Here is a 9,262-nt window from a genome sequence, read left to right as displayed (position 1 = left end):
TTTTTTTTTTTTTGAGACAAAGTCTCACTGCAACCTCCTCCTCCCAGCTTCAAGCCATTCTCCTGCCTCAGCCTCCCGAGTAGCTGGGACTACAGGCACGCACCACCATGCCCAGCTAATTTTTGTATTTTTAGTAGAGACAGGATTTCACTATATTGGCCAGGCTGGTCTCGAATTCCTGACCTCATGATCTGCCTGCCTTGGCCTCTCGAAGTGCTGAGATTAGAGGTGTGAGCCACTGCGCCCGGCCTACTTATTTACATTGCTACCAAAAGTATATGTGCCTATATTCCACCACACCAACACTTTTCATTTATGCTGATCTAAAAGCATATATATTATTCCTTTAATTTAGATGTCCTTGACTAGTGATTGTATTAGTATCCTATTTCTGCTGTACAAATTACTACAAAGTTATGACTTAAAACAACACAAATTTGTTATCTTACAAATCTGGAGGTCAGAAGCCCAAACTGAGTCTTACAGGGCTGTAGTCAATGTGCTGACAGGGCGTATTCCTTGCTAGAAGCTCTAGGGAAGAATTCGTTTCCCCTGCCTTTTCCAGCTTCCAGAAGCTGCCAGCATTCCTTGGCTTGTGGCCCCTTTCTCCATCTTCAGAGCACAGCACTCCAACCTCTCTTCCTTCATCACATCTCTTTCTTTCACCTGGACTCCGCTGACTTTCTGTTTCACTTATAAGAACACTTGTGATTACACGGGGCCAACCCAGATAGTCTGAGATAATCCTCTCATCTCAAAATCCTTAACTGATTACCTGCAAAGTTCTTTTGCCATGTAAGGTAACATATTCACAGTTTTGGAGATTAGGATATGGACATCTTGCGAGGGCTATTCCTGCTGTCACAGTAATGATAGAGAACACATTTTCTTTTGTTTGTTGTTAATTTGTAGTTCTTTCATAAATGATCTCTCTGTGTCCTTTGCTCATTTTTCTGTTGGTATATTTGTATTTTTCTAGCTGATTTGTTCTAAAATTTTTATGCATTTTGGAGTTGTAAACATGTAACCAAGTACATAGGTTGCAAATACTTTTTGCCACATTTCTAGTTTTTAAACTTATCTTAGGCTACTATGTACTACTCTGTTCCAGCTGCCATAATTAAATACTGTTGACTGGATGGTTCTGGGGGCTGGATATCTAAGATTAGAGTGCAAGCATTGTAAGTTTCTAGGTTTCTAGTGAGGGCTCTCTTCCTGGCTTGGAGATATCTGCCTTCTCACTATGTCCTTATGAGAGATAGATAGAGAGAAAGAGAGAGAGAGAGAGAGAGAGAAACTTCTGATGTCTCTGCTTATAAAGACACTAGTCCTAGTATGAGGGCCCCACCCTTATGACCTCATCTAACCCTAAGTACCTCCCAAAGGACCCAACTCCAAATACCATCAAATTGTGGGTAAAGCCTTCGATACGTGAATTTTGTGGGAACACAAACATTTATTCCATAACGGGTTTTATGGAAGATGTTGGATGTTGATGTGCTCAAATCTGTCAATTTTTTGTTTTAATTTATCTATTCTCTGAAACAGGGTCTCACTCTGTCACCCAGCCAGTGGTGCGATCATGGCTTACTGCAGCCTCCACCGCCCAGGCCCAGCGCGGTCCTCCTGCTTTAGCCTCCTGAGTAGCCGGGACCACAGACACATGCTGCCACACCCAGCTAATTTTCAAATTTTTTTTTGTAGAGACAGGGTCTTGCCACATTGCCCAGGCTATGTCAATCTTATTTTTGATGCTTTTTGGCTTCGATATGTTTAGCTTAGTAACACTTCCCTGATCTAAGATTCATGAACATGTACATACACTTTCTTCTTTAATTCTCATATATTTGTTTTATTTTACATCCAAGTTTAAACATTCTGAAATCCAATTTCAGGTGACGTCTGGCTCCTTTTTTACCCAGTTAAACTATTTTGATTACTATTTTATTCTTCTAATAGTTTCTAAGCACTTAAGCCCCTCACCAAAGACTAGAGCCTGGATTTGTCATCATCTGAATGCTGGCCAGTTGTAACTCACTTTATTTATTCCCTTTCTGTCCTACTTATAGAAAACTAATTTTGTCTATCTGGAAAATCCATTCATTCAGTAAAGATCAACAACTAAAGCCAGCTTTTTTTTTTTTTTTTTAAAGGAAGCAGTGAGTTTTCTTAATGTTTCAGGCTTGAAAAGCTTTCCATGAATAGCAATTTAAGAGCAACTCATCTGAGTGTGTACTAAAACTTTCACATTCTTTTGAATCCTAAATTATTTGATCTTCAAAACAAATGGGAAAAAATATTCTACCCATGAAAGAAACCTATTTAGATATTTGAACTTTAAAAAATTTATGCTTCAGCCAGGCACAGTGGCTCATACCTGTAATCCCAGCACTTTGGGAGGCCGAGGCAAGGAGATCACCTGAGTTTGGGAGTTTGAGACCAGCCTGGCTAACATGGTGAAACCCCATCTCTACTAAAAATACAAAAAAAAAAAAAAAAAAAGATTAGCCAGGCGTGGTGGCACACGCCTGTAGTCGTCCCAGTTACTGGAGAGGCTGAAGCAGAAGAATCGCTTGAACCTGGGAGGCGGAGGTTGTAGTGAGCCAAGATGGCACCACTGCACTCCAGACTGGGTGACAGAGCAAGAGGCCATCTCAATCCATCAATCAGTCCATCAATAAATGTAATGATGAGAAGCCAGGAGAGGAGTGGGTTGATAAAGGAGTGGGCAGAGCATGTGTAAGAACACCCTTAGGGAGATGAAAGGAGATGGTAGAGGAAAGACCCCAAGCCAGTGGCCTCTGTGAATTGGCCACAAGACCACGGTGGGGTATCCTGCTGAAGATGCATAAACTTCCTCAAATAAAGATGATGGTCTCTGCTGCCATGTGTTCCTCACCTGCCTCATGATCCCGGCCCCAAATATTGCCAGAATGAGGACTGAGACTGTTATTCCCCTGTGGGAGGGGAGATTTACATAACGGGAGAGTTTGGGGATTGGTGATAATTAAAGAAAGAAAAACAAGAAAGCCAATTATTAATCCGAGAGAAAACAAAAAGTCAAGTTGGGAAAGAGAAGTAATCGCAATATGTTACACGACTCAGCTGTCAATAACATTGATAGATTCATAAAAGGTAAACACTCATATCAGTTATCAGTTTACTGCCACTCAGCTCCAGATTCACCCTGCAGCCTGACCTGTGAAATTCGGGGTCCTTTGACTTTTCTCCTTTGCAGCTGGCATATTGTTAAAAGCATCGTCAGTAGAGGGCGCTGGAGAGACACTGAAGGAAGAAGGGGGTCGCTTCCAACATCCAGGGTTTTGCTGCTTTTCCCTCCTGTTCTTTGGTGGCCGCGTTGAGGGGTGTGGGGAGGGGAGATCTAGTGACAGCTCCATTAAGATCCAGCAGCAGCAGATGGATAACTTCCCACAGAGTTCCCGCAGCCTTCCCAGGAACGATCCCCAGCGAATCATGCGGGTGCCTCAGCTGGCTTCCCAGCCTGGGCCTGCCAGCCCTCCACAGATGTGTTTACTGCTTGCCCATCCTGACATGGTTTTCTACATATCTGTACGTTGGGGTGGTGTTTTCTTCTTGTCCAGTGGCTGTGACCTAGCTCTGGCCTGGGGCCCAGAAGACTTCTGTGCCATCCCAGCCTCAGGGAGAGACATTCCTCCCATGAGTATCCTTGTGTAGGGGGAAAAGAACCCCCAGAGGTTTGTAGTAGAAACAGACTTCTGTTACAGAAGGCAAATTAACCAAAGAAAAGCAAACAGAAGTTTATTCACATATATTCTTTATAATACATGGGAGATGCACAGAGAATGAGTAGTTCTTAACATGGTGGCTTGGAATTCTGAGGTATGTAGCATCTTTAACAAAAAACAGTGCATTTTTAGAAAAGTAACAAAAGGACTTTGAGTTTCTATAGGCAGCAACTTGAGGAAAGGCAAAGAACCCGCGGATAGAGGCCAGTTAGTACAGTTCATTCATAGAAATTCCTCTGGCTTCATCTCCAGGCGGAGAGGGTCTAAAGCTGTCTTCAGTGGTAAACTTTTATGTTCATTTATGCATTTATTTTTGAGATGGATTCTCACTCTGTCACCCAGGCTAGAGTACAGCGGCACAATCTTGGCTCACTGCACCTCTGCCTCCGAGGCTCGAGCGATTCCCCTGCCGCAGCCTCCCAGGTAGCTGGGACTACAGGGGCCCTCACCATACCAGCTAATTTTTTTTTTGTTTTTGTATTTTTAGTAGAAACAGGGTTTCACCATGTTGACCAGGCTGATCTCAAACTCCTGACCTCAAGTGATCCACCCACCTCACCCTCCCAAAGTGCTGGAATTACAGGCATGAGCCACCACGTCCAGCCCACTGGTAACCTTCAGAGAGCACGGAACGATACTGTGATGGTTAATATTAGGTGCCAACTTGATTGGATTGAGGAATGCTAGGGGGCTGGTATTGTTTCTGGGTGCGTCTGTGAGGGTGTTGCCAGGAGGGATTAGCATGTGAATCAGTGGAGGGGGAGAGGCAGATTCACCCTCAGTGTAGGGGCACCATCCAATGGCAGTCAGCACAGCTAGAATGAAGCAGGTGAGGAAGGTGGGCTAACTTTGCTTGCTGAGTCTTCGGGCTCTTTCTTCCTCCACATCAGGTGCTTGCTTTTGCTCCTCCCACCCTTGGACATCAGACTCCAGCTTCTTTAGCCTTTGGACTCCAGGACTTGACCCAGCGGCTTCCTAGGGTCTCCCAGGCCTTCAGCCACAGACTGAAGGCTGCAGCATCGGCTTCCCTGGGTTTGAGGCTTTTGGACTTGGTCTGAGCCACTACCAGCTTCTCCTTCTCCCCAGCTTGCAAATGGCCTCTCGTAGGACTTTGCCTTGTCATCACGTGAGCCAGTCCTCCCCAGTAAACTCTCTTATGTACACAGACATCCTATTGGTTCTGTCCTCCTGGAGAACCCTGACTCACACAGATGCCTTTTTCTTTGTAGATCTATGTTCTGCTTTTAGGCAAATAGAGGGAAATGCAGGGGCGGAAAAGGTGTGATCCTTTCCTCACCCATCACAAGGGCCATGGCCGACAACTCCGGTAACAAAGGTTAACGGGAGAAAAGCATAACACATTTATTTAATTGCAGTTTTACATGACACCGGAGCCTTCAGAAATAAAGCCCCAAACACCCAGGAAAACTGTCTATTTTTATGCTTAAGTCAAATAAAAAATGGACAGGCATGTAGAAATGTGACTGGATAAGGATACGAGCTAGTGATAGTGGACTGAGTTGGGAGACCCAGCAAGGCCCGTATGTTCAGATTCTTCTTGGCTTTTCTGTGCAGCATTCCTTGCTCTGGGGAGAGGGCAGGAAGCCTCTGGAATGGGAGTCTTATGACCAACTATTAGGCAAGGCAGTTCAGAGAATGTCTTTATGTCCAGCTCCTACACAGAAAGACTGGGAAGGGAAGAGTGATATCTCTCTTTTTAAGGCTTGCTTTGGGTAAGAGGGGGTCAAGTTTCTAATAAACAGCCTTGGGGAAGTGGAATTCTGGTTTCCATGACCTACTTTGGGGGAAAAAAGAGGGACAAGAGAGAGGAGAACAGAAAAGGTCAGAGAGAACTTGCTTCGGAGGCCTTCCAGTCTCCTTTAGATCAAAGCACTCAGGCTGCCAAAGTGCCTACTTCACGGTGTTGTCTTCCCAGCCCCAGCAGAGGACGGAGTGCTCTCCTGCATCTGTTTCTTCTGAATGTCTTCAGCTCAATCATCCCTCATACTTTGGGGGGGCGTACTCTGGTCTCCCACACTTGCCCACCTCTAGGCATTCTTTAGATTTCTTTTCCCCCTTGATAGGTAATCCTACACTGTAGTTAATAATTCTTTTTTTTCTTTTTTTTGAGATGGAGTCTCACTCTGTCGCCCAGGTTGGAGTGCAATGGCATGATCTCAGCTCACTACAACCTCTGCCTCCCAAGTTCAAGCAACTCTCCTTCCTTAGCCTCCCAAGTAGCTGGGATTACAGGCACGCGCCACCACGTCTGGATAATTTTGTATTTTCAGTAGAGACAGAATTTCTCCATGTTTGTCAGGTTTGTCTTGAACTCCAAACTTCAGGTGATCCACCTGCCTTGGCCTCCCAAAGTGCTGGGATTACAGGTATGAGCCACCGCATCCAGCCAACAATTCTTTTTTTTTTTTTTTTTTTTTTTTTTGCGGCTGCTTGGAGTTTATTTTCCGCTTGGTGCCAGGTGCACAGTTCCAGGTGTCAGGAAAGCTGCTCAGGGCTGGGGCGGGCCGGGCGTGGAGAGCTGGGCCCTCACTCCTTTTTGGTGTCTGCTGTGTGGATGTGGAGGTCAACAATTCTTTATGTTAAACTTTCTCTGCACCAATTACTCTGTGATTTCCGATTACTAGGGCTGAAATAGATAAAGGGGAAGGAAAGAAATGTTACAAAGTTTTTGGGAGTAAACAAAAACTAAAATTCTGATTAGAACTTGATCAATACAACATTGAATATGTGTCTAACCAAACTGATGTAATTGTTTCAGGAAGATAGGAAGTCAGAAAGTGTGAATGTGTATATGTGAGAGAGAGCATGAGAGACAGAAACAGAGAGAGAGAGAGAGAGAGAGAAAATTAGGCCTTATTTTCCATAGCAAGAAGTTGACACTATACACCTCAAACTGAAAAATCATAGAATATAGTATTAAATTATTTAGAGATCAGGAAATGGAGTGAGAGGGATCTGCTAATTTTTGTAACAAGCCTTGGATTTGACTCTTATGATTATAGATAACTTCAATAAGAATTAAAACTGGGCCTGGCATGATGGCTTACGCTTGTAATCCCAGCACTTTGTGGGGACAAGGTGGGTGGATCACGAGGTCAAGAGATCGAGACCATCCTGGCCAACATGGTGAAACCCCGTCTCTACTAAAAATACAAAAATTAGCTGGGCGTGGTGGCATGCACCTGTAGTCCCAGCTACTCAAGAGACTGAGGCAGGAGAATTGCTTGAACCCAGGAGGTGGAGATTGCAGTGAGCCGAGATCGCGCCACTGCACTCCAGCCTGGGGACAGAATGAGACTCTGTATAAAAAAAAAAAAAAAAAGTTAAAACTGATAAAAAGAAAATTACTAGGTCTTTGGAAGGCCAAAGAATCACTTGAGGCCAGGAATTCAAGATCAGCCTGGCCAACATACGGAAACCCCATCCCTACTACAAAATACAAAAAAGTAGCTGGGGGTGGTGGTGCACACTTGTAACCCCAGCTGCTCGGGAGGCTGAGGCATGAAAATCACTTGAAACAGGGAGGCAGAGATTGCAGTGAGCCAAGATCATGCCACTGGACTCCAGCCTGGATGACAGAGTGAGACTCTGTCTAAAAAAAGAAAAAAGGAGAGGAAAAAGAAAATTACTAGGGCTGGAATAAACAAAGGGAAGGAAGGAAAGAACATGACCAAGTTTGGGGAGTAAACCAAAAATAAAATCCTAAGCACCCCCAGCCACTGAATGGACCACCCATTGGCCAAGAAGATCCCATAGAAAACCTGAGGAAGCTTTGTGCAATGGCAGGATCGCAGCCAATGAGGTTTACTTGATGGAAAATTCTTCTCAATACCCTGCCATGATGACTTGATATATAGTCAGCATTGGCAATTTTTGACAGTCTCTCCTGAGACTGAACTTTGTTGGTTTTATATATATATATATATTTAAAGAAACAAGCAAAAGCCTCAGGCACAATGGCTTACGCCTGTAATCCCAGCACTTTGGGAGGCTGAGGTGGGCAGATCACCTGAGGTTGGGAGTTTGAGACTAGCCAGACCAACACCTGACCAACAAGGAGAAATCCCATCTCTACTAAAAATACAAAAATTATTTGGGCTTGGTGGCTCACACCTGTAGTCTCAGCTATTCAGGAGGCTGAGGCAGGAGAATCGCTTCAGCTCGAGAGGCGGAGGTTGCAGTGAGCTGAGATTGCACCACTGCACTCCAGCCTGGGAGAGAGAGTGAGACTCTGTTTTCAAAAAACAAAACTAAACTAAAAACAAAAAACCTCAAAAAATTAGTTAAGGCCATGATGGAAAGGGAGGTCAGATATCCTCTGCTACACCCATCACCCTTTGGGGCTTAGGCAGATGACAAACCAGCATTAACATGGAAAAAGAGATTATGAGACTGATAAAACATTCTCTTTGCAGCAACAAAATACCAAGGCCCAACCTGATGCTGGTGTGGTATCACATGACAGACAACAGGCTGTAAAGGAAATCAGAGTGTTTTACTCCCAAATTTATTTCTCTGACATATTTTGGAATAGCTCTCTAAAGCCGTCTCTTGGGAAAATTTGCATTCTATAGAGAACCTCCTTCCCTTACCAGGACTTTTTTGGAGAGTCTGTTACCTTTTCAGGCCCAGTAAGAGACATATACCATCTATTCTTTCTGAAGCTGCTTACTTAGAGACTTCATCTCTACAATAAAACCTGGGATTCCACAATCCCCCTTACCTTGACTCAAACATCTCTTTATGCCAATGACCCGGAAAACCCTTGCTTCCAGATGTCCTGCCTTTCTGGGCTGACTCAATGTATACCTCGCATGTGTTGATTTACATCTTTGCCTGTAACTTCTGCCTCCTTAAAATATATAAAATTAAGCTGTAACCCAACCATCTTGGACACGTGCTCTCGGGACCTCCTGAGGCTGCGTCTTGGGTCATGGTCCTCACATGTGGCTCAGAACAAACTTCTTCAACTATTGTACAGAAGTTGGCTTTCTTCATCAACAGGGACATTTAAAGATGTGTCATTGGAACTTTTTTTCAATTAAACACACAATATGTGATCAAACTAATTTCTGCCAAACTAATTGAATGGGTTGAGAAAATAGGCCCATCGCCTCCCGTGTTTCTTTCTTCCTTGAAAGAAAGGACAGAGCTGGAGGAAATGCATGCCTTTGGTTATCTAGAGCAGCAGTCCCCCGTCTTTTTGGCACCAGGGACCAGTTTTGCGGAAGACAATTTTTCCACCAATGGGAGGTGGTGAAGTAGGGAGGTGGGGCAGATGTTTTTGGGATGAAATTGTCCCACTTCAGATCATCAGGTGTTAGTTAGAGTCTCGTAAGGAGCACACAACCTAGACCCCTCGCATGCGCAGTTCACAACAGGGTCCACACTCCTGTGAGAGTCTCATGCTGCCTCTGATGTGACAGGAGGCAGGGCTCAGGTGGTAACTGGTGATGCTCACTTCCCAACAGGCC

At 44.4% G+C, this 9,262-nt stretch overlaps 1 pseudogene; it reads left to right on the top strand.

Moving 5' to 3' along the window:
• The first annotated feature begins 7,556 nt into the window (after nt 1-7,556).
• On the top strand, nt 7,557-7,680 carry LOC116536372 (annotated as a pseudogene).
• The last annotated feature ends 1,582 nt before the right edge of the window (nt 7,681-9,262 follow it).

Source organism: Sapajus apella, unplaced genomic scaffold, assembly GCF_009761245.1.
Source record: "Sapajus apella isolate SASKATOON/1434 unplaced genomic scaffold, GSC_monkey_1.0 scaffold3, whole genome shotgun sequence".
Classification (NCBI taxonomy): Eukaryota; Metazoa; Chordata; class Mammalia; order Primates; family Cebidae; genus Sapajus; species Sapajus apella.
This window is presented reverse-complemented; position numbering and strand designations above follow the sequence as displayed.